General features: G+C 42.1%; 1 protein-coding gene across 7 annotated transcripts in view; it reads left to right on the forward strand.

The window, feature by feature from the left end:
* The window catches only part of DISC1 (DISC1 scaffold protein), a 346,483-nt gene that overhangs the window by 178,530 nt on the left and 141,351 nt on the right, over window positions 1-26,602 (forward strand). For 2 of the 7 annotated variants that reach the window (XR_008662318.1, XR_008662319.1), the window contains exon 10: window positions 2,532-2,750. The exons of the other annotated variants lie outside the window; for them this stretch is intronic. The gene's annotated coding sequence lies outside the window, so the exon portion shown is untranslated. The remainder of the gene's footprint in view (window positions 1-2,531; window positions 2,751-26,602) is intronic. 7 annotated transcript variants of the gene reach the window in all.

The following is a 26,602-nucleotide window of genomic DNA, read 5'->3' on the forward strand; positions in this document are numbered from 1 at the left end:
TTCCACTTCTTTCTGTTTTTAAGAGTAATGCTGTTTGGGAATGCATGAAAGCTGTGCTAGACATCTTTGCTGATATTTGCCTTTAGCATTCTTTCTGGAGGTATTTAGACTTCTCTAATAAAATGCTGCTGTCCTTGGAAAAAGGACGGGTGAGAAAAATATTTGCCAGAGATAAAGTAATCAAACACTAGTATTGAAATTCTTCTGAATCCAGAGGGTGGAGAGAGAATAGACACAAACTGCTTATTTTAAAGGTGGATGAGTAACAAGGGACCAGTCACGAAAGGCCGAAGAGCTGAAGATGGGCTGCCCTGTCCTAGCTCTGTGTCTTTCTTATCTGGGTCCCTGATTTCATGGTAAGCTTGAAGTTTAGGAAGCTTAGTGCTCTGATGACAGTAGAGAGGCCTCCCTTCACAACCTCCTTTATGGCTAAGTTGACAATAATAATCTGCTGCCTATTGCAAAGGGTTGAAGGAGTGTGGCAAAACCCCAGAGAAAGAATCAAGCTACCAATCCATGGGTTTGGGCTGGCGAGCCTTGTGGTGGTGGTGGCAGCGGTCAACAGGAAGACCCCAGGAGCTTCCAGGGGGATTGTTACCCTGGGCTGACAACCAGCCCAGGAACTAAGAAATAAAGACACTGCATGAGGCCAGCTTTCTGCATGGGCTTTGTTGCCTGGTGGACCCGAGTGAGCTTTGATCCTGGCTAGCCTCCCAATGGTCCTTTGATGGTGTGTCAGTCATCCAGCCTCCTTCTGAGTCTCAGATTCCTCACCTATAAAATGAGGACACATCCTGGTTTAGTCACCGAGAGGGGTAACTGAGGCAGTATATATGATGATACAGGTTATAATAAATGGGATAACATAAAACGTGTACAACTTTTGGGAAAATGCCTGTTAGATTGTGAACTATGTGTGTAACTCCTAACATATACCCCCCAATACCCGTATTACATATAGTACTGCATATATGTCATGTACATAGTACATATCCTACTACAGCTCATTCTCTTGTGTAACATGCACACTAATACATATGAAGCTTCTCATAAAATACCTGGTGGCAATTAGAGTTTTGTGTGACCCTCTTTTTCTTAGCTTTTTGCCCTTTTATGAATCTTTGGCAGGACCATCTTCTATTTTCTTATGTTCAGCTTTGCATCCTAGTCTTCATAGTTGTTTCCATAATTCCATGTGGTGTGAGGTATATAACATACTTGGCATATGTGTTAGAAGACTCTAAGGAAATTTTTTAGATAAGTAAAGGCATTTCCTGAGTGGGTTTTTTTTTTTTTAAGTGTTGGGGACAGTTATGGTTTTCAATGTCAAGGCAAGTTCTTCCATAAACACTTAAATCGATGAATGACACTTCTGAAAACTTATACCTTATTCTAGGCTTCTTCATTAATTTTGTACTAGAGTGTAAAGAATGTCTTATATTTAAATATGATTTTTCTATAAATGAACTTGAGTGATTTCACCCATAGTGATAAAATGTTCCTCATTTGATACAGGAATTAAGTTTAATTTTCATGAAAACAGTCTTTCCCGCCAAACTTAAAATTCCACTTGTCCTTTTGTTCTCTCTTCATGAAACACTCCATCTTGTGCTCAGAGAGTAAAGGTTAAGCCACTAGAGGGCGGGGGCGGGGATATGAGCAAAATTGAGGTGTTCTTCATTTCCTTAAGCCAAAACTCTTGTATGCTGTTTTCTAACTATGATTTATTTTGCTAACTGTGAGATTATTTTATGGATGATTATAGCCAAAGGCAAGTGCCGTTTTTCCTTTTTTTTCTTTGATCAACTTCACAGCCCAAAAAGTGAGACTCCACTTTGGAACTTGATTCAAAGTCTGAAAAACCCTGGCTATGTCTTTTCTCACTGGACATGTTCACGTGCGAAAAAAAATGCTCTTGAAAAAGATGCTCTTTGCTAGGTCCGCCATTAGTTTGATGTAATATCCAAATCCTACTGTTAAAATTCAAGTCCCAACATTGCCCTTAGAATGTGTCATGAACCTAGAATGTGATTATCTAAACTACAAGACTTAAAGCTTTGTTTTTAGCTCAACATGCATGTTGAAGGCTTCGGAGAACATAAATTCATACGAATGTTTGTTGAGCTGTGTGAGCCTAAGCAGTTCATTAGCTGCTAGAATTATTGGGTGGAATTCAGTTTGGGGGTTCCTCAGTTTGGATGGTGACCTTTTTGTGCTCTTAGTGGGATCCCATATTTATGAGCCAAAATTCTATGAGTCCTGTCATATGGGAGGGTAAAAGGCAGGAGGGAGACTCCAGGCCAGGAAGAGCGAGGGAGGAAGACAGTAGCAAGTCTGGGAGCATGGGGATGGTTCAACATCCCTTTCCTTGCTGTATATTCCTCTCTGCTTCTCTGGGTTACTGATTCCAGTGCAATGGATCATGCAGAGGCTGTTTCAAAACCAGTTTTTCAAGCAGCTTTGTGGCAATCTTAATTTGAATTTATATATTGAAATTATTTTAATAATGATTTACTTATATGTTCTTCTAGCTAGTGCGTGATGTCCAGTTGCTCCCATGCCTTCGTTTCCTCCCACGGCCTACTGCAGTTTCATTGTCTTATACTGGGAGGCATGGCCTTCTGGCTGGAAACCTGCCCACAGAGGCTGCTGAGTCTTCAAGTAGTTGTGACCCCAGGGACCCACCCACCCCTGTTGAGTGGATTGTGGTAGAGGTTCCCAGTTCTGCGTGCCAGGGAGCTGAAGACAAGGTAATTTCCCTTCATATCTCTTCTCTGATCTGCATTCCGTGACCCAGGGACCCCACTGTCAGCCACAGCTTGTCAAGCACAGCCCGTCTCAGAAATGAAAATGACACTCTTACTAGGCTACAATCTTCAAACAGTCATTTGCTGACTAAAGAGTCATGCTAGCCTCATCGCCTATTTGACGTGGGAAAGCCACGATCTATTTAATTGATTTTAAAAATTTATTTCTGGTTACCTGGATGATTGTCACTGAATCCACTACTAGGAAAAGGGAGCAGCATATGGTGTTAATTCCTCCCAGGAATGGAGAGGCCCCCAGTGGGGGATCATGACAGGTAGGTCTTGTGTGAGGACTCTAACCAGCTGAATAGCATTGGCCATGTGGTTTCAACCTCTGGGCCTGGGTCTTCCCACAACAAAAGTAAGGATTTGTGCTGGATCTTCCATAAGAACCTTGGCAGTAGTTTTTGGTGATGCTGTGAACTTCTCTCTAACATGGGTAGGCAGTAGACTGGAATTGTTAGCTAGGATCTTGAAGCAAGTGGAATGCGTTTACTTTCTTCTGGAATGGGCACAACCCAAATGCAGCAGTGATTTCTCATTGTCAGAGCTAGCACACTACCCTGAGGCAGAGACAGAGATGCTGGGTGGGTGGCCCTCAAGTCCAAGATCACTGCTTAGTGTCCATGCTTGTATTTTCCAAGCACTCTCTAAAAGGTGGATGGAGAGGAGGCTAAGTGCCCTGCACCTACCACCACCCACCTTGAAGTCAAATTCCTCCTGCTGCAGTGGAGCAGAAAGAGAATGTCAGCCACTTACTCAGCTGCATGCCCAGGTCAGATCCTGGGGAAGAAATTCATTCTAGTGGCCTACTGTGAGCCTGCAGAACATGAAAACAAACACAATGAATTGGTACAAAACCAAATTTGTTTCAACAAAAAAGTAAGATAACACAGATTTTACTAACAATCAATAATTCAGTTGCCCCACTACATAGAGCTGAACTGAAGCTCCTGTCTTGTTCTGGGAGACATCAGGGCAGTGCCACGTGTCGCTGTGGCTCTCCCCCTGGCTGTGCACGGCAACCTCCTTCTGGGCTGTGGGTCCAGAGTAGTGGTGGGACTCAGCATTTTTTTCAGAGCTCTCCAGGTGACTCTGAAGTCTGGCTGGTTTATTTATTTTTTAATTTATTTTAATTTTTAAAATTTTAGTTTATTTTTTTATTTACTCATGAGGGACACAGGGAGAGAAGCAGAGACATAGGCAGAGGGAGAAGCAGGCTCCCTCCGGGGAACCTGGTGCGAGACTCAATCCAAGGACCCTGGTTTCATGCCCTGAGCTGAAGGCAGACACTCAACCACTGGGCACCAACCCAGGTGCCCCAAGTCTGGCTAGTTTAGAAATAATTTGTAGTTGATCCCGAAACTTCAGATGGGTAAATCTGGTTAATTTCCTTAGGGTTCTTTTTGAATGTTAAGCCTTGGCAATAAGGCAGCTTACTGATTTCAGTACAATTGTGTTCTGCTCCCGTGGTGGCCAGCGTCCTGTCCTTATTCTCGGCTGTTTGCATCTGGCCTTCCTGCCTCCTCTCTGTTCTTTCCCAGCCTCGCTACTTACCATTCCACTCACTCACCACGTCAGATGGCTTTTTTTGTTGTTGTTCAACTGAAGGTTATAATTCAGAGCCAATTCCTGTCGTTTCCCTTTTTTCTATTTATTTACAAAAAAAAAAAAAATGCTCCAGAGCCCAAGTTTCCTCCTCATAGTTCAAGTACTATGGGCACTATCTTATTCTCATGCTCTTGGCCGTGGTAGTATTTAAATGCCTCCTGCTTGGTTCCTCAGATGCTCTTGGGCTGGATATCAGGAAGTGGAAATGTCAGTAAGGGAGCCCGGGACACAAGACATTGATGGGCTGCGGGGTGACCTTGACACATGGCATTGATCGGTCAGTGGTTTTCAGGAAAAGCCTTCAAAGTCCAGAAGTCACTTTCTATTTTAAAACATTTCTATAACTCTTGAGCGCTCACCCACCACCGAGTGGCCCTGGGGAATGGTGTCTGAGCTCACTGTCTCATCTCTGGGAGCTGCATCTCTCTTAACCAGACACATTCTGGAAACCAGCATTCTTCAGAAATTTCAGCTTGAAAACAACCATCTGTTTGGACCTCTTTTGCCCAACACTATTGCATAGTGCCCTGTGTCCACCTGAATATATTCATGTGTTTCTTTATCAATTACTTTAGTCTGTCTACCCTGATGTATTTCTTCTTTGTTTATCTCCATTTTATGTCGACCTCAAAATCTTCTGTTGTTGCATTAAAATCTCTTTTGGTTTGTTCTAAAAGCAGAGCTCTGCGTACCTCTTATTTCTTTTTTTCTTTTGCATTTTGATCAAGTTTTTTTTCTTCTTAAGAAAACAAGAAGTACCATCAGATGGCGGGACTTTCTGAGTACTGGGGAGTCAGGGAGCATGGGCTCTCCTGCCAATGTTGAGTTAGGCAAAGCCTGGGGATTCGGAGGGGCTGTGAGCTGAAATCCTTGTAAATGGCACTTGGGTCAGAGTGTGTGTGGGATCCCACGGCAAGGTGACCTCCTGCTTTTGCCATCCGTGTAAGACTTGGCGATGAAGGAAATTGTGTTTAGTGCTTTTGCCTGGATTTAGGTACCCATCTTATATCTGTGCCACAGAAATCTAGAAATCAAGGGTGAAATGTAGTGGTGTTTTTAAGAAAATTGTAAAAAACAATGACAGACAAGATTCTTAGCCCAAATGAAGATGCTATTAAGAAAAACAGTTTTTTTTTCTCTTCCTATTTCATGTTTACAAATTAAACTGATTTTTAATAGTTTAAGATTTTATTACAAACTAATCCATATGGTTACTAAAACTTTAAAGACTCTGGCACTTGATTGATTTTTCTAGTTTATGAAAAATGGAGAGTACTCTAAGCCAAAGACACATTCAGTATAATAATATATCAAAAATAAAAGGATTTTTTTGTAGGGATGTGTGTGTAATGTCTCTGTGGTGTGTGTATGTCTGTCTGTCTGTCTGTCTGTGCTATGTGTGTGTGAGAGAGGTAGGGGCATCTTTGGAACCTTCTCAGACTCCAGCAGATATGAAAAGTTCACATTTCTTTCTTCCTATCTTTGCTCCAAAGCCATTACATCTTGTCCACCAAAAACAGCAAACTCACTTCTATCTTCAGACTTATGACTACCAGGCATTTGATATTCCTCTCATCCCTCATTTTTATTGTCTTCGTGTGTACTTACAAAAACTGAAATTTGACTTGGATGTGAGTTATTTCTCTACCTCTTATTTCTCACCTGTTCATTCCTTGAATCAGGCAAATCTTTCTATAGATCGTTTCCTGCTGTATAACATGAGATGCTGGAGTCCCCTGTGCCTGGTACAGAGCTGGTGGGATAAAAGTCTGGCTCCTACGACAGGGCAGATGGCAGGATGCGGGATGAGTATGGCAGAAATCCACATGGCAATCTTGGACCAAGCATCTGAGAATGGTCTGTACCTCATCAACATTTTCCAAAGGGCATTTTTGCCTTTGAATGGTATCAGTGAAAACAATCTTTTTCCTGCTTTTTGTGTGTTAAGAAAGTCTGCACCTGTATTTCTCCTGTTCCTATTCATGTCAGCACCTGTAAGTGCCAAACCCCAACAACACCAACAGAGGTTTTATTCGGTCTCTCCGGGGAAGCTGCTGTATAAATGGAGATCCTTCAGGGTCTAGACAGGTTCTCTGTTTAACAACGATCCATGATGACATTGTCCTATAGGTGGAATGTTTCTCACATTTTTGGGTTCTTTAAGAGCCTTTCTTGACATTGTTTTTGACAAGTGTTTTTGTTGTTGCTGTGGAAGCTTCTTTCTCAGAGAGGGCATCCCTACTGAGTTGTTCTCAGAGCCCATTATTTACTTTTTTATATTTGTGTCTCCTAGGTTCACAATTTCACAACAATAGGCTCTATATTGTGTGTAACATTTATCTATTTTTTTTAACTTGCCCTACATTTTGTAGATCTTTAATGATTATGCCGCTTGATGATGCCACTCAAAATCAACTTCAGACCAGGGCACCTGGCCAGCTCAGTCCATATAGCACATGACTCTTGATCTCAGGGTTGTGAGTTCAAGCCCCCTGTTACGTGTAGAGATGACTTAACAAATAAAATCTTCAAAAAATAAAAAATAAAAAAATAAAATTCAGACCACAGGAGGTATAAAAGATTGCAGTAACATGTTCTTTTTCCATTTTTGTCTCATAGCATGCTCTTCTATTACTTGCATTGTTTATAAAGTGAATACATTTCTCTAATCTTTTAACATGTCTAATTGTGTGTGCTACCCCATGTCCATTCTCTCTGAATACAATAGCTTCTTTAAGAATCTAATTGAGATTTATCAGAACCTCACAATAGATTCCTTTTCTTTGAACTTTTGTTCATTCATCTGTAGGCACAGGAAACTTCGTATGTTTACAGTATTAACCAGAACCAGTGGTGTGTCGATAAATGTTTAATAACCAGCTCTCCAGAAAAAGATGAAAAAAAGCACTGATTTATAACGTCTGCCCATTTCCATGGTAAATACTCCCATCATGGTTGATTTCAAGCTACCAATGTTTGTTTGATTTATTGATTTGTTGATTTATTTATTTATAAAAGATTTTATTTATTTATTCATGAGAGACAGAGAGAGACATAAGCAGAGGGAGAAGCAAGCAGACTCCCTGTGTGGAGCCCGATGCTGGACTGGATCTCAGGACCCCAGGATCATAACCTGAGCCAAAGGCAGACACTCAACCACTGAGCCACCCAGGTGCCCTTCAAGCTACCAATGTTTTAAGAAGTAGCTTTAAAAATTCTTGAAAATTTATCAATTGCCTCTCTCGCTGGGTAGTATGAGTTGGCTCTAAAACACAATAATTAACAGTAGTTATATAACTTTACAGATAATCATGATTCATAATCATTTATAATCATGATTTCATTTCTGATTAGCAAGATAACTCTATAGCATAAGTACAGTAGATGAGGGACTATGACATCCGAAGGACTGGAAGTAGCTCTGGCAGCTATTAGTAGGTAGAGCAGGGATGGGATTCTGCCTTTGAGCTGAACATTCTAGGTACTTTTGTCCCTCATGGCAACTGCTTTCCATTGTGAAGTTTCCTTAATGGTGTCATATTTAAACTCTAAAGAGATGTACCTCTTAGAAATGACTTGGAAATGATTATTTAGTGTTCCATTGTTTTAGTAGACTATTCATTTTTCGTTATTTGAGAATATCTTTCACGAATAATAGCATGCTCATAAAAAAAACTTTGTGATTTTTTTTCCTCTCTGATTTTTGGACATCATTTTTGTCTTCAAGTCAAGTGTTTTGGGTATGATTGCTTGATAATATTTTACTACTTGACGGCAGTATTCAGGCAACCCTTACCTAATGTCATAGAAGCAGAGCCAGAGGAAGTTCTTTGTTCCCTTTTCTGTATAGAGCCCTTAATAAATGTCTCTGAGCCACTTTGAGTGCCCTGGAAATATTTGGACATTCTCATTGCATTTGGAAAAACACCTAGCTTGGCAATATTTTCATAACATGAATGTGATCATCTCAGAATGACTTGCAATGTGGAATGATGATGGCAGCAACGTGCCACTTACTGGGGGGAGTTGTGTGCCAGGCCCAGTTGGGAGTACTTTATACATATTATTTAGTTTGCTTCTCCTTGAAGACAGACACTAATGTATGCGGTTTGCTGAAACTGAGGCTTGTGTAGGTAAAATGTGCCCACGTTCCCATAGCAAATGAGTGACAGAGCTAGCATTTGAACCAGTTTTGCCTGACTCCAAAAGACGCATATGGTTTCCATATGACAAAGTCGGTCACCCCATTTTGATAAGGGATAATAATGACAAACATATCTTCATTAGCTTGTAGATAAATGTCAAGTAGCAGCATGTACAAAGTTGGTAATGATGTCTCCTTGGGCCTGTGGCTTCATTGACACAAAAATATTGGACTAATAAAAATTCAGCTATAAAAATTCAGTTATGATTGACATAGTTTATGAAACGTTCTTTTAATAAGAGTATAGTTTCATGTCGAATTCAGATAGATTTGAACCACTACATTTAATATGACAATGTGGCTTCTTTAAGACCCTTTGTGTAAACTCATAAAACTGTCAAGAGGCAGATCACAACTTCTTTCCAATACCAGAATTCTCAGATGAGTTCATTTGTTTCTTTGTCCTAAACTTTTTAGGAAAGTAGGGTAATGAGTCCCTTGTCTCTACTCTCTGAGAATAAAAGGAAGCTGCTGCCAATGACTAGTACACTTCCAGTCCTCTGAGGCGTGGTGGAGAGCGAAAGAACTTCTCTGGATCAGAAATCCATGAGAGGAAACTCAGAATCAAAGAGGGGATTCAGTTCTTCTTTTCCTTGGGGAAATCATTGTGCCCCCAAAGAGAATACTGTCCTTTGCTCTAACACAGGGGAATTCTGCTTTGGTGTCTGTCCATACAAAAGGGTTGCAATGGCTTATAGTGTAGATATATTTTAATGAAGATCTTTTTCATGCATCTGTTTGCAGAGTGTAACTGACAAACAATATGAACATCTGAGCTTAAACATAGTTTTCATCATACAAAATTAACGATACGAAACATATGCAACTCACCGTGCTTCTAAAATGATTCTCATAATTTTTCACTCATCTGATTTCTTTTTTTTTTAAAAGCATGTATTTTATTTCTTATTTTAATGCTTTTAGAGAGGGAGTGTGTGCACATGCAAGCCACAGGCGTGGGGCAGGGACCAGAGGGAGAGGGAGAGAGAACCCCAAGCAGGTTCCACACCCAGCGCAGAGCCTGACGCAGGACTCGATCTCATGACCCTGAGATCATGGCCTGTGCTGAGATCAAGAGTCAGATGCTTAACCGACTGAGCCACTCAGGCACCCCCATTAATCTGATTTCTGAGGGGGAAAATTTCAGATGAAAACAGGGAGCAATTTTAGCATTGTTCGCTCTTTCCCCCCCACATCATGCTCTTGCTTTCTAGTCTGGGTTCTGTGAAATCTTGGTTTTCCATTTATATAGTTCACCAGAGTTGCCTCTATTTTCAATGTATTGCTACTACCCAAAAATCCAAGGGGATGTAACACTGATTTTTGTGGCACTGGACTGCATGCATGAGTGTTTAGAAAGAACGGTGGGTATTAAAAAGACTATGTTAAACAAAAATCATGTACATTGTTCCTCCAACTTTCTTTCTGTTTTGATATGTGAAATCCTATATTCAACCTCTCATTCTGCAGATTATTCCATAAAGAGAAGGAAGATTTTTTTTTTTGTTCATGATACTGTGGCCTTCATACAGTTGGATCTTTTTTGAAAGATTTTCAATTATGTAGCTGTGGATAGATTCAAGACCAGTTTTCAATCCAGATCATAGAATGATGACTTTGGAAGCCTTTAGAAATCACCAGCAAGTCTGTTGTAGAGAGGAGCAAGGTGAGGCTCAGGGAAGTCATGCTACTTGCCCAGTCCCTATTGCTAGTGAGTGAGTAAGCTGTGTCAAACACCTGGTCTTCCCACGTCTATTCATCTTTTCATACAAACATCTGGTTATTGACATAGGCTGATACTTGAAATTTGAAGTTCACACATCTTTGCTTTGGAAGAGAGTTTTTTTTAGGACCTTTCATTAATGGCCACTCTTCATATTTGCCCCAAACTGCCAAATACATTGACCAGTAATTGTATTTACACCTGCTTGATTATACATCAGCATTAGGTCTGTTAGAAAATCAAAGGAGCATTAAGAAGTACCGGAGGTTCACTCAAGAGGAGGTTGTGTTGCCTCATTAAGTTTTTGTTGTATCATGAGTCTTAATCCAAGATACAGTAATCTTCACCACAATAAAACAAGTATTAGGATGAGATATAAAAGTATAAGAACTAACTAATCTGCATTTTGGCACATATTTCCTTGGCAACATTGGCCATACACATTAAACATTAACTCCCCATTTCTCTGTCCCAAGCCTCTGGCAAACTCTGTCCCACTTTCTGTCTCTTTGAATTTACTTATTCTAGGTACCCCATATAAGTGGAACCATAATGTGTCCTTTTGTGGTATAGTATCTTCTTTGAAAACAAAATGAAACTTTCTCTGAGAGAAGTGAGTTCCATAGCCAACACGTCTCTTCATTCCACATTCGTACATGGCTCTCTGGACCTTGCCCATTGGAGTCAGATATTATCTTAGAAGATGTGGAGGATTGAGAATGTAGTACTCTGGAAACAGATTAGATAAAACCTAATATAAGCATTAGATTTTAATTTTTTGTGTATGGTCCTATTAGGCTTCCTGAAAGGTATGTGAAGCCAGTGCCTCTAGGTAGTTTGTAATTCACATGCCCTGTTTTCTCTCCATATTGGATGATAGATCTCATCACCTTGACATTCTTCATAAAAAGTGGACAGGGATTACCCGTTACTCCTTGTGCCCTGACCTCCAACTGATATTTGAGTGAGGCTCAGTACTGATCTGATAGTGTCCCGTGTGCCCCCAGAACCCTGCTCTAGCAGCACATGCTCTGCACATTCAGAGCAAAGGGAGGGAGTACTTTCTAAGGAGCCATTCTATGGGGGAGACCAAGGACTCACATCGCCTAGAACCAGAAGACTGAATTCTTGTTCCAGCTCTGCCGTAAAATGGGTGGGTGACTGTGACAGGTCACTCTGCACTTGTGAACTGGAGATTTCTCATCTATAAAATGAGGAGATTGGACTTAGTTATCTCCAAAGTCGCTTGAGGCACAAATGTAATTAATTCTTTGATTTATTTCTAAATAATTGACAACAATAACCAATAGCTAACCTTTTAAAATAAGGTTCCAGGCACTTTCAGGGTCCTTTGCCTTTACTGTTACAGCCGCCATAGGGAGATAGGTACTTGACACAGAGACATTGGTAACTTGCCCAAGGACAGCCTGCAAGCCAGAGATCTGTGACTTGAACCTGGGGAGTCTGACCCCAGAGCCCACTTCTCAACCACTAGAGTGAAAGAGCGTTGAAAAGAAATTATGTCACAATAAGAAGAAAAAAGCACAGAGCTTGTCTTCTGCTCTCTAGCTGTCATGCTTTGTATGGAATCTTCTAACCTTGATGAAAGGGTGTAATTAATCTGTAATTAAAGTAATAATAGGGTTTCTTAGGGAGGGGGTTAGGGAAGAGCGGCGTGTGGCTCTCTGGACACAAGAGGGCGCTGTGGCAAAGCTTTCGGTCTGCGCATCCTCGGTGCCTGAGGAGGGCACCAATTCCTGGGACAAACTTTAGAAGAAATATGGCATTTCTGAGACCCCATTTATCAACTTGGGTGAACCAGTCATTATTCCTGCAAAATTCAGAGTAAAAATAACAGATAAATCACACAATCACGCTCCTCTCTGATAATATCACCAGTCTTCTTCTGGCCTGTCTTCAGATCTCTGTCCACCTATTGCATTAGCGCATGCGGGTGCCTTCTTAAACCCACCTTGCTGCAATGCTCCAGATGGCTGTCTTCTTAGCAGTAGATAGAATTCAACACGGTAATGAAGGATATTTTATTTAAATCCGCTTTTTAAAAATCTTCCATTACTTATTCATATGTATGGCTAGCTATCACGCTGCCATTCCGTGTGATTGGAAGTGAGACAGATTTAAAGAAAGTAATTGCTTAATATTCGACTGATATACTTATCTTGCTTCAGATAAGAACAGGCGGCACAGGGTAGCTGGGGCTGCTTCGTATAAGGCTCTGGAACTGTGTTTAAAAAAATAATAATAGAGGGAAAAGCGAGGTACGCAGGAGAAGCAATGAGCGCCTGTTCAAGCCATGGGAGCACCCCCATCAGATGGAGAGATGTTTTTGTTTAGTTGGGCTGCAAGTGAACCCTCCGGAGGGGAGGACTCATTTTCAAGCCTTGAGAGAAGACAAGGCTCCAGCACAGCCCCGTGGCCCATATTGCTGTGCTCCTTGTCAGTCAGCTGCTTTTGTCCTCTGCTGTGCTGGCACATAGAACAGATCTTTCCATACACTTATATTTATTTAGGAAAAAAGATGGTAAGTCCTTGTAAATGATTATAAACCAATAACCTGGAAGTGCTGGTTAGGAAACAATCAGAGCACTGTGCTTGGCTCAATACAAGGACACACACACTTTTTAATCTACTGAGGCTTGAGTCATTCCTTGGGCGAAGGCTGTCTCTAGGAAGTGAGCAGAACGCTGGAAACCCCACTGTGGTGAAGGGAGGGGAGAAAGCCCCCACCCTCCCTTTTAGCATTCCCGTGCTAATAACGTTAATATTAGATTTGTTCTGCGGTGAGTGTGCTTTGGTGCTAAGTGAACTTTGAAGCTCCCGCTTAGCAGGCTGGCAAGCAAGGGGGAAAGAGAAACCCTCAGAGGACACTCATCTCTGGAGGAATAAAAAATTGTTATCTCTGTTTTTGAAAAAGTCATGTCTACACAGCCTGAGACTCAGGAGTGGGCCCAGGAAGCCCTGGTTAGCGCCTCTCCCCGCCCCCATGTCACTCCCCTCTCTGCAGATCTTGCTACTCCACTTTCCTGTCATGTCTCCTGCATTTTAACCTCTTTTCTCCTCTTTTATTTTCCTTTCCACTGCTCTCCCTATATCTTCTCGGGGGTGCGGTGGTCCTGTCAGCAAGCAGTGAGCGCCAAGGACTCCTGGGTGTCTCCGGCTCCTGGCCGGGCTTGGGTCAGCCTCTTGCTGAGCATCCTCACAGCAGCTGTAGCCTAATCAAACTTTTACGTTTTTGTTCTCTTTGCAAGAGAGTGGAAGAGGATAATAGCATGAAATCAAATCTGGGGCCTTTAAAAAGGACTAGCTGTCATGCATCTTTGAAACCAGTGATGGGAAATGCTGTATAGAGCCAGTAATAATTAAGACAAGGACCGAGGTACATACTGCCTCCCTTGCCCCTTCCCTGGATGGAAGGAGGAAGCAGTAGTGTTAGATTCCTGATGGGACATCCTTTAGGTTAGTAGAAAGAGCGCTGATCTTGAAGAGACATAGTCTAGGATGCCGAATAGTGACAGATATCAGGTTGATGGAATGAATGAGGGAAGGGGGAAAGGAGTGACTGACAAGTAGTGAAGTAAGCAGATGGTTGGACCTAGAGGAGCATCTGTCTGCAAGGTGTAAGACCACGAATGAGTATCTTGTTTTCACAGACCCATCCTAACTCAGAAGCAGAATTGCTAGTTGTCCCCAGTGTGGAGTGCAAAGGTCCAGATGCCCCTGACAAGAACTATGTGAACCAGGGGCCTGGACATTTTCAGTGTTAGAGTCTCTTCATAAAGATCTTGAGATGAAGTGGTGTGGGCCTTCGTTCCTGAGAGGGGTCTTGACTTATTTAGCTGTCACCATATTTCCTGGCTAAAATCTATACTGTGTCCTTGGTTCCTGGAAGAGAGCTGGTCTCTGACAAGCTGAATGCAAGGCTGACTTTCAAAAAGTTAGAGAAAAAGTTAGAAAGGGAACCATCTCTAGGGCAAGTCGTAAACAGTGGGTGTAGGCAGCCCAAAGGTTCTGGGAATCTGGGCACAAGTGTGTTTCTGCGAGGGGGTGGGAAGAAGAGAAGGAATGTGGGGAAGGCCCAGAAAACGAGATTTGAATACCCCCGGCCACCGTTTTGCTGTCATTCCCAAGGTGGGACTCCAAGGTGTCAAAGACATATGCTCTTATCACTGAAGGAGCAGGACCATCCCTCTTCCTCCCAGTGGCAAGAGCCAGCTGAAAAGCACATAGGGCTCCACAGACATCCAACATAACGGTCAGAATAAAACATTGACAGGCCATTGCAGTTTGAAAGTCTTTTCTTTGACCAGCGAGGCAGAAAGTTGTAATTAGAGACACCCATCTTCCCTTCTTTTCCCTATAATGCGCCTGATGATCCACTGGGTAATGGTGCTACCCTGTATCTGACTAGCTTGTGCTCAGCAGTTGGCCAGCTTGTGCTCGCCCTCTGCAACCTGCTGCTCTGAGGGCCCGAGTTGTCTGTTGATGTTATCTTGAACCCATGGTGGGAACACTGCTGGACCAGGGGGTGTTGGAGAGCTGTGGCTTCCCCAGTCTCCACAAAGCTCCAGCTTGCTCAGGAGCAGCACAGACTTGTCGTGTGTTAGAAGCTGGGGAAATTGGCAGCAACAGAAGGGCTACAAAAACTTGTTAAAGGGGCAAACAAGAATGATGGACATGTTTTCACTTTTGCTCTCATTTTAATTTATTACAAACTCTGATTTTAAAGATTAGCAATTAATGTTTTTTCCACCTAGATTATTATGCCATTGTTCTTCCTCTGTAAACTGAGGTATGCCTGGTGGGCTTTATAAGCAGTGAAAGGACTTATTTTAAAGATTGATTTGGATTATGTTTTAAAGAATACATATTTTTCTTAGGGTTATCTTATTTCTAGCATTTTGTGGCTTTAATTTTGCTTCAGTATTCCAGTTTCCGAGAATAAACCTGAATCTCAAGCTTTGTGATGTATGTTGAGCATTTTTCTTCTTCTTGCTGCTGGGGAGGCTGCTTGTTGGAGGACGTGTGGGCCTGCCTGCTCAGGGGGGCTTCAGAATGGCATTCTCCATTGGTGCAGTGAGCCCAGAGTTTGCCGTCTTCCCTGAGAGTTTAGAGTCACGGATTCTCTTTGGATTGGGCTGGAATTGCTTTGTAGAGGGTTGCTGATTAGTCGTCATTTTCTCCTCAGAGTTTTGGTAGGTTCTGAGGGCAGAACTTGGCAGGGGTGAGAGAAGATTAGAAAGCTCTGGGTCTTTCTGGAGAGGAGACCCAGTCAGGCAGAGGGAGATGGCTATGGACGTGGCTGCCAGGGTGAGCACAATCACCCTGCCCTGCTTCAAATGTTTCCTCAGGGCAGTGCCAATGGTGAACACACCAGATTCTGGCCAATTGTGCAGAAGTATTCAATTGCCCCCTGAACAACATGAGTTTGAATTATGTGGGTCCAGTTACACAGATTTTTTTGATGAATACAGTACTACATATGCTTTTTCTTTTTCTTTTTTTGAAGATGTTATTTATTTATTTGAGAGAGAGAGAGAGAGGGAGAGAGAGAGCGAGCGAGAGAGAGAGAGCAGAGAATGAGAGCATGTGTGCAGGGGCAGAGACAGAGGGAGAAGCAGGATCCCCACTGAGCAGGGAGCCCGATGTGGGGCTCAATCCCAGAACCCTGAGATCATGACCTGAGCTGAAGGCAGATACTTAACCAACTGAACCTCCCAGGTGCCCCTGAAATGCATTTTTTTCTTATGATTTTCTTGATAATATTTTCTTTAGTCTTACTGTAAGAATACAATAAAGAACACACATAACATACAAAACCTGTTAATTGATTGTTTATGTTGTTGGTTAGGCTTCTGGTCAACAGAATAGTAGGAGTGAAGTTTTTGGAAAGTCAAAGTTGTACGTGGATTTTCGACTGTATGGGGGTTTGGTGCCCCTCACCCTTGTGTTGCTCAAGAATCAACAGCAGTTGAATCTGAATGATTTGTGGCTGGTAGTCCCTTGCTGGTGCTGGGTCTACCGTGGTTAGCCAGTGATGCTTTGATTTCTCCTCTTTGCCTGATGGACTGCCTGATGGACCACCCAAAATTGCAGCCTTTGTTGGCATACCTGTCTGCTGCGAGTGTCAATTTCTGCAGTGTCTGGGTCTGCTGTAAGGTTTGAAATTGTTTACAGTGTGTCCTCCACATCTTTTTCATGTCCAGTAGAATCCTCACCTTCAGACTTCATTTTGATGACTGGTTGTTGATGGTCTCTTTCTCCTACCAGGCTGTGCTTAACTGGCTTCTGCTCCTGGCTTGTGGGACTGACTGTATTTCAAGACCCACATAATTGCAGTTAATCTCTTACATGTTTTTTTTTTTCTTTCTTCCTGCTTACTGATAAGATTTGTTTTCAAGTATCACAGACATACCATTCTGAGTCCAGATTAAATACCCGTACCCAACATTTGTACAGCAGTTGGATGCCGCTGCCATGTGTTGTCAGCTCACCAGGTCCCACCTCTGGCCTAAACTCTAGCATTCAGTTGGGAAGTACCAATTATGACACAGTCACAAAGACTTTTGGTATTAATAGCTAGTGGAGTGGGACAAGATGTCCCTTCTATACCACCATCTTCCTAAAGGGCAACTTTTTAAAATATCAACTATATGAAACAAAGAACATCTGAACAATTCCTTACAAGATTTCTGTATCATTCATGACCACCTGCCATCTATTTTAACAACTGGGCTGGTCTTAATGAGTCTCCACTTCATAACTAATTTAAATGTCATCTTGTTAATATAGCCAGAATGACCTTGGGACATTTTGTCTTCCCACAGAGCAGGGCATCTAGACACTGCACAGGGGTGGGGAGCCTGGACTCCCCCACAAGTCATGAGTAATAATAGTGGTGGTGTTTCAAAGGGTATATGGTGTATGTGTGCACACATGTGACATGTGTATCTATGTGTGCATGCATGTGTGTGTGTTGTGTACGCAAGTGTATATGAGTGTGGTGTAGTGTGTGCATGCATGTACATGATATGTGGCATGCACATGCACACACATGTGTAGGTGTAAACAAGGGCGGGTACATGTGCGGCACGTACATGTATGTGGCATGTATATGCATGCACGTATGTGTGTGGTGCATGTGTGTGGTATGTGAACAATTCAGAATTGCATCTGGGGCCCTCGGTGGCAGCAAATCCTGTGCACAGTATGTGCCAGCGGCTCTTTGTTTTCTTCCTCTTCCCTGCTATGGAAAAGGAGAGCCACTGATTGTCTAAAACAGATTCACTATTAAAGGGAAAACCTGGGTTTCCTGTGGTTTTCCTGTGGGATTGTGCCTTGCGAGGCCCACCCATGTGTAGTGGGGCAGCTCTGCGGTGGTGCATGGGAAGCCTTGCCTGGACCCCACATTAGCAGCATGAAGACAACCTGATTGATGTGATACATGCAGATGTTATTGTCTGGGCAGATCAATCCTGATGTCCCAAAAATGAGAATTTTGCTTTGGTACTTGATCATCTACTCTATTGAATTATGTAGGCATCTTACTCCCTTTAACATTGGCTTTCTTTCATTCTTTAAAAAAAATTTCTCATCCTCGTAATGAAAAAAAATGTATGTGTCACACTGGTTCTTGTTGTAATGTTATTTCTCTCCATTTGCTTGAAAACTCTTTCTTATTACTCTCAGCTCCTTTTATTGATTTAACTATATAAAAAACTCCTGAAAGTCCAGCTCTGGTCTCCTGGTTCCTGTGTGTTGGGCCCCGAGGACCCCGGTCTCCTGACACGCCTGCAGTTTGATGCATTGACTGAAGACAGAATGACAGAGATTCTTTTTTTTTTTTTTTTTAAGATTTTATTCATTCATGAGAGACACACAGAGAGAGGCAGAGATGTAGGCAGAGGGAGAAGCAGACTTCTTACAGGGAGTCCAATGTGGGACTCGATCCCTGGACCCTGGGATCACACCCAGGGCCAAAGGCAGATGCTCAACCTCTGAACCACCCAGGCATCCCATGACAGAGATTCTTCATCTTGAAAGCGTCTACATAATAGTTCAGAAAACACTTTCCTAGGACTGAAGTTATAGCTGTTTCCTAGACTTATGTTTATTTTCCATTTCTTTACCCACTACTGTTTGAAATTCTGCTGTTGTTTGCATACTGTTCGCCTTTGTGTCCCTCTTTCCATCTGTTCTTGAAAAAAAACCAACTGAGTTTTATTTTAAGCTAATCCAGATGACAGGAGCACAATCTTGACGATGCTTTGGAAACCAGTAGAAGAAAATTCTTGTTAAATTACTCATCTACTCAACTCCTTTTCCATATACAATCTATTGTTGGGGTTACTGCATATTTCAAGATAAGGGCACATTTCTGAGGCAGGGTCCTTGTACCCCAGATAAGCAATTATTGAAGAAATTGCTTTTGACATGTGCTTTCGGTTTTAATATATCCTTTTGCATTCTAAAATAATCTCCTGTTGCATGTAATTTCCCACTACCACACAGAAAGATGCATTTCAGGTATCCTTGCATAAGCTCCAGTTTATTTTGCATAGGGATGGTTATGGAAGAAGATTGGGAGAGGGGTCCTGACATCCTTCAGGTGTGGCCATGGAAGGGACTTCACACCTAGAGCCCAATCCCACAGGTACCCTCTCTGCTCCAGATCCTGACCAGATCTCCTGCCATAAATTGCCATTTTAAGGGGCCCCTTAAGGGACTCCTTAGATAAGGAGCAAAAGTTCATCATGTGATATCAAGTCACCAGGGAAGATGGGCGTCCTTTCTTATCAGGACCTGAGAGAGAGAGGGGAAAGATGATCAGCTATGGCTACTGATTATGATTTTTAAAAATCACTTAACCATTTAAAAAAAATTGCAGTGTAATTGACACACACTAGTTATGATTTTTATTTATAAAGATTTATTTATTCTGGAGAGAGAGAGAAAGAGACAGAAAGAGAGACAGAGAGACAGAGCTGGGAGGGGTAGAGGGAGAGGGAGAGAGAGTCTTTAGCAGACTCCATGCTGAGCACAGAGCCTGATGCAGGCAGGGCTTGATCTCAAGATCCTGAGATCATGACTTGAGCCAAAACCAAGAGTCAGTCTCTCAACCAACTGAGCCACCCAGGAGCCCCACTGATTATGATTTTAAGCCCAAGAAGAGGTAAGCAATTTATAATAGGGCTACAGATGAGAAGCAAAGCTGAATTTTGCCTGATGAGCCATACAAGGCTGGTGTCTCAGCACCTCCCTGTGGGGTCCCTTGCCTAGTGCCCAACCCTGGTCCCTCTGCCAGCCCCACAGATCAGGTATTATGCAACGGTCCATTAGTGATTTGAAAACTAAAGGAAATAGAGAGTCATGGCATTTCATGGAGTGCTCATGTAAGGAACAGAATTGGAAGTGTTTAGGATTATAAGGACAAGTTTTACTAAAGCATGTTAAGAGACTCATTAAGGAAAATTCAAATAATAAATTTCAAGCTATCAAGAAAAATTGGTTCAATCTCACAATCAGATCTTTCTTGCAGAACCAGACTGGGAAAGGGAGAGGTTCTCTCTCCATGGAATATGATGGGCTCTTAGAATTGAATGTCACGGGAGGGTTCTGTGGGAAAAAGTAATAGAAATGCCAAAATTCCAATTTCTACAACTGGAAAAGGGCATCTTAAGTAATCTTAAACAGTGAAGCTTTGAGTATCATTTTCCATGGCCTGGCCAAAAACTTAGTGAATAACTCACTTAGTAAATAGCTCTCTTGGTTTTTCTCTCCCATTGAAAAACTTTTTTTTCCATAGCCATCCAATTAAAACAAATAAACACCACAGTTCATCCCTTTAGTAACCATCTGAATTGTTAAGGATATAGTTTTATGTATTTTTTTTCAATTTCAAAAAAGTTTTATTTTCTTTTGTTTTTAACTAAACCCTATACCTAGTGTGGGGCTCAAACTTACAGCCCTGATATCAAGAATATCATGTTCCACCAACTGAGCTAGCCAGATGCCACTAAGGATTTGGTTTTCGATGACATATTAATAAAGGCGCTAAAACAGTTTCTGTCAGAATCTAGGATGCAGCCCTCCCACGGCTCATTCAGAGCATCATCTGATGTGACCACAGGAGACCGGCTCTCTCTAGCCTCACTTTGACCTCAAACCTGGGTATTAACACTGACAGAGAAATCAATCTTTCCTGTGTGGTGGCAAGCTGAATTTTCATTAATGCTGTGACAAACCCATATAGCTATAATATTTGAAGGAGGTGGTCTGGATGCTATTAGTGGTAGGGAGAGAAGTCACTGCAGCTAAGTCTGTGGGGAAGCAAGCCACCAGTGAGCTGTGGGCCTTGGTAACTGAAGGCCACCTGCCATTGATTGTCAGGCACTCTGAGACACCTTTTCTGAGGCCTGGACACTGGCTGAATGTCTGCCTACATTGGTGATGGCCAGCTACCTACCAAGGTTGCAGCTTTGATATTGTGAACAGAATTGACCACTTAAGGGGTCTTGGGCAATTTCATGGTCTCGACCTCATTGTTTTCTCATTTGTCAATGAGCAGAATAGTGGAGATGATTCATTAATTTTCCTTGAGCTCATCTGGCTTGGTTGTTATTTGAACATATTGTTTTGATGTAACTAAACTGTTTTCACTCCAATCACAAAGGTGAAGACCCCATGCTCATTTTTTCTCTCTTCTTCGGCAATAGTAAGTGCTATTCTTCTTCCTTTTGCCTTCCTCTTAAGGTCTATGATGGAGAATTTAGACAGTTCGTGATTCTCCAATATGGTTTGGCTTTGGAAGTGGGACCACAAATAAATAGAACCAAATAGGGAAAATAATAGAGCAAACAACATAGGAAGGTATGTAAATAGCAGGGTCACTGGTTCCCAGCTGGCCTGAGAGCCCTGGTGTGTGGTAGGATACCCTGAAGGACCTTCTCTCATCTGATAAATCTTTTAGTGTCTTGGGCTTCTAACTGTATGTAGCAGTAGTTGTGACACCTAACTGTCCTAGCAATCATGAAAAACAACCATGCCTTTTGCAGAAATGGTATGAGTGTTGCTGATCTATAGCAGCTGCTGTCTGGGTTTTAAAGCTTTGAGTCTGAACATCTGCACTAGTTTTAGCATTCCAGAATCCAGAATTATGTGTCAATGAGTGTCTAGAGGGCTTGTGGTTCTGAAGCCAGACAGAGGTACACAGGTAACTGTGGTGAGTCATGACTCTGTGATTCTTTTTTGCCTGATGGCAGACCATAGGAACTGGTGTGTGGATGTCTTTTATCTCTCCTACCTATCTTTGTTCCCTCCATTGTTAATGGTGAAATGTTAAGCCTTAGGGAATTTGGTGGTGTGTATAGGGTGCCCACAGCTTAGGGAGTTGGTTCCATCTATATGGAGAATAGTGTCATTGGGAGCCATGCGACAGGTGCTAATTTTATATCCAGCACAAGTGCTACTCTGGTGGGAGAGCAGATTGGGGGTTACATGATCAAATTCCTACAGTCACAAGGCAGTTTTCCCCACAGGTGAAGAATTAAAAACGAGAAGGGAGGCATTCAGTTTAGTATGACAATGCCTTTTCTCATCAAAGGTCAGTAATACTCACCTTGATGAGCACTGAGTAATGTATGGAATAGGTAAATCACTATATTGTACACCTGAAACTAATATGCCACTGTATGTTAACTATGTTGGAATAAAAATAAAATTAAAAAAGAGATCTATAACACCTGCTATACTGAAGAATAGCTAAAACAGGTCTAATGGCAGAGCCCAAAGTTGTACAGCCAGGAAGATCAATTGGGTGGTCCCAGATGTCTTTTCCATTTACAGTTTTCCCGATCTAGGTTATAGACAAGCTATGTTATGGCTCTGGGCATGAAGGGGATAAGGTCATGTTCTACTTGGTGAATCATAAATTTAATGACTAAATTTGATTTTCTCTGGGACTATACCTTATCGCCATTACTGTTCAAAGAAAAATCAAGATACAGTGATCTAAAGTGTTGTATTTGTATAGCTCATTTATTGGCAGAGAGAAAATAATAAGCATTACTGTATTCTAACTGAGTAAAGGTTAAGATGCTCAACTAGTCTGCTTGTTTTCTAGTCCTACCTCTGAATCTTAGTAGCTGGCTTACTTTCCATGTACTACTTGAGTGCTCTGAGTTTGATCTTCATCATTTGGTATTCAATGGATGATAGCTATTAATACTATTTTAGATATGCTCTATGAGTTTATGTGATGTAAATGTCCCCTGTCACTGGTGAAACATATATGTTCAGATCCATTTTTTCCTCCGTGTAACTTTGCATGGCTGAGTTTACATTCAAGCAAAGGCACTGTTAGAGAATAGGAAGGAATAATCTGCATGGATCAGCTTATTTTGACTTAACAGATGAAAATCAAAAGTGACTTAACAGCTAACTTCAAAGATGTAAAAAGCACGTATGGAGAATGGAGATTTAGTGGTAAGTATCTCAATTCATATTTGCTGAGGGCAAGGTGAAGATAAATGAACTCAAATTGCAGGAGAAAGGAATTAGACATTAGGAAGGAAGTGTTAGAAGTTGGAAGGGCTAGTCTTTTGAGATGTTTGATTCAAAGAAATGACACTGCTGTCTTAGGATGGCTCACTCTTTCAGGCCATAAATATTTATTGAGCATATACTGCAAGGTGGGTGCTGGGCTTGGTGCTGCAGGTCTGCAGGTACAGAGGTGAACAGACAGATACACACCCTGACTGCATGGAACTTGAATCTAGTGGGGGGAGACAGATGTTGATCAAAGACACAAAAATGTAGGTATAAACTATGACAAGTGCCACAAAGGAATGTACAAGAGTGTAACATGTGCACCTGATCAGTCTGGGGGCTAGCGGCTAGGGGCAGATCTCTCCAAGGAAGTTAAGTTTGAGTTGAGATTTGAAGGATAAGTAGAAAATTGTAGGTGAGGGGAGGGGCTGAGCAAGCAGCCTATACAGAAACCCCAAGACCAGAGGGAGCTGGTGGGTTTGAGGGACAGAGAGATCAGTGAGGCCAGGATAGCTGGAGTCCAGAGATGGGGAGAGAGGAGTAGGTGTCCTGGGTTCAAACTGTAGGCAGGACCCAAACCAAGAAGGTTTTTGAAGTAAGTTAGGATTTTGGTCTTTATATAAAAAGGGATGAAAAGTTGTCTATGTTGTTTATTTTTTACTTTTTTTTTGAAACTATATTATAACATGCTTTCTTAGTCCATTTTGGGCTGCTATAACAAAATACCACAGACTAGGTGTCTTATAACAACAGGAATTTATTCCTCACAGCTCTTGAGGAGGGCAGCATGAGATCAGGGTGCAGATGTGGTCGAGTTCTGGTGAGAGTCCTTTTCCTCTTTGTAGATGACTTCTTGTCATGTCCTCATCTACCCTCAGCAATTGCCCTCCTGACTCTTACAAGGGCACTATTTCCAATCATGAGGCTATGCCCTCTGCTCTTAATTACCTTTCAAAGGCCCCCCTACCTCCTAATACCATCACATTGGGAAGTAGAGTTTTAACATATGAATTTGGAAGGGACACGAATATTTAATCCAAGCATGTGCATACAGAACAATGCCCAAGTGAGTCAGTTTATGACTTTTCACCCTGAACACATCATGTGACCAGCACCCAGCTCAATAAACAGAGCATTATTAACACTCCAGAAGCTCCTCTGGATCCCATTCCGGTCACTAGCATGCTCTCACAATAACCTCCTTTTTAACTTGCAAGACCATAGATCAATTTTTACTATTTCTGAACTTTCCATAAATGGTGTCACATGATTGTATTTTTTGTTCGGCTTCTTTCACTCAACAACATGAAACTCCATTTGCTGCTTGTAGCAGTAGTTTTCTGTGTGAATATAACATAATTTATTTATCATTTCTGCTGTTGATGACATTTGGGTAGTTTCCTGTGTTTTGCTGTTTAGAATAGTACTATTGTAAATGACTTGGTGATTCTATTTCCCCTTTCTGTTGGGTGTTTTCCTAAAAGTGGAATTTCTGGGACTTAAGATATACATAAGTTTAACTTTAATGGATCACACTGAGCAGTTCTCCAATGTGGCTGTTCTGATTTGCACCCCTGCCAGCAGTGCCTGAGCATTCTCATAGATTTTCTGCAGACAACGACATGACCAGATCTATGCTTTTCAAAGGCCACATGGGCTGCTATGAGGAGAATGGACTGGAGAGGTCGGAGATCCTGGGAAGACCTGTGGGGGGCTGTTATGGTGAGTCAGGGAGCAGATGGGGAGAGGGTAAAGTCAGTTGGGATGGAGAGAAGCGCACAGATTCAGGAGACAGTAGTGGTGGAGAAGTTGATGGTTCCAGGGATTGCACAGTAGTCACTCCCCTGGCTTATTCATGATTTAGCTTTCCATGGTTTCAGTTACCTGTAGTCAACTAAAAGCAGAGGATAGTCCTCCTGACCTATCCTCAGAAGGTCAATAGTAGTCTAACACTACGTTACTGTGTCTCTGTCACTCACCTCACTTCATCTCATCATGTAGGCATTTTATCATCTATGTCATCACAAGGAGGGTGAGTACAGAGCAACAGAGTATTTTGAGAGAGAGACCACATTCACAAAACTTTTATTACAGTATATTGCTATAATCGTTATATTTTATTAGTATTGCTGTTTATCTCTTACTGCAGCTAATTTATAAAAGAACTTTATCATATGTAAGTATGTATAGGGTTCAGTACTATCTGTGGTTTCAGGCATTCACCAAGGGTGTCGGAGTGAGGAGAGGTGATAAAAAATACCTTACATTGTTGCCTTGCATAGCTGGTTAGATGGTGGTGTTTGTCTGAACAATGGGCCAGGGATGGGGAGGTGTGAGTTGTTGAACCAAAATTCTGGTTTTGGACATGTTGATTTGAGGTGCATTAGGGATGTCCACGTGGAAATCAAGGAGGCAATTAGGGACTAGAGGCCTAAACTCAGGGGAGTCTAGTAGACAAGTAATGCTGTGTCCTCACAGCAGCAGCAGCATCAGGGAGGGAAGGTGCCTGGGATGAGAATAACGGGAAGATCCAATTCAGTTCTATGACTTAGTTTCAGAGCAGTTTTTCAAATGAAACCTTTGAACACTTAAACATTTTTCCCTCTCAATTTTATTGCAAGTTGAAGATTAGGTAATTGTTTGTTTGGGAGTATAGAGATGGCTACATGATGTCATAGGTAGGGGAGACGAGGGAGAGATATATTTTCTATAAAACACCACAGTGGCCAAGGGCCATTTCTCTGGCAGGGGCATCCATTTGTCCTCTGCAGCAGTTTCCTGGGGCTGTTACAGACTGGGGGGCTTCAACAATGAAAATCTGTTGTCTCTCACTTCTGGCAGCCAGAAGTCTGAGGTTATGCTGTTGGCAGAGCTGGTTCCGACAGAGGCCTCTCTCCTTGCTGTGTAGATGGCCACCTTTTCCCTGTGTTTCCACCAGTCTTCCCTCTGTGTGTGTGTCTGTGTCCTAATCTCCTCTTCTTAGAAGGACTTCAGTAAGATTGGATTAGGCCTACCCTCATGACGTCATTTAAATTAAGTATGTCTTTAAAGACCCCACCTCCTGGTAAGGTCATGTTCTGATATACTGGGGATACTCTACTATATCTTTTCTAAGGGGGATGTACTTTAACCTATAACACGCTCTTAGCCAGAGTCCTATTCCCGGGCCATAACGCACCTGCCCCTCACCATGTATACATAACTGGTATCCACTTTGTGTCTTAACCAGTCAGTTAAAAATCTTGAGTCTGAAATTTTTCTGATCATAAGAGGCCTCCAACGAAGCAGAAATTTTGAAGGAAAGCCGTGATAATAATAATCACCCCTTCATCTTGTATCGGGTATTTTACCTCATCTCCTCACAAATTCTTAATCCTCATAAGCGCCCTGTGAAGGAGGTGTTATTTTCACCCTGTTGAGATGATGAGCAAGCTGGGACTCAGGTTACACACTCTGTCAATGGAGACCGAATGCCTGCACCCACGCCCGTGGCTCCTTCTTCTCCTTCCCGCTGCAGTCTCAGGCCATAATGGACACAGGGGACTTTTCTCTCAGATTCTACAATACAATTTAGCTGGACAGATTTTTAATTTTTGCCTTTTGGGTGAGCGTACTATTCTCCCCAACTCAGGCTGACTTATTTGCAGAGCTCATAAATCAGGGTCCCTACAGCTGGGAAAGAGATGATGTCTA

The sequence above is a fragment of the Nyctereutes procyonoides genome, unplaced genomic scaffold (assembly GCF_905146905.1).
Source record: "Nyctereutes procyonoides isolate TBG_1078 unplaced genomic scaffold, NYPRO_anot_genome, whole genome shotgun sequence".
Lineage (NCBI taxonomy): Eukaryota > Metazoa > Chordata > Mammalia > Carnivora > Canidae > Nyctereutes > Nyctereutes procyonoides.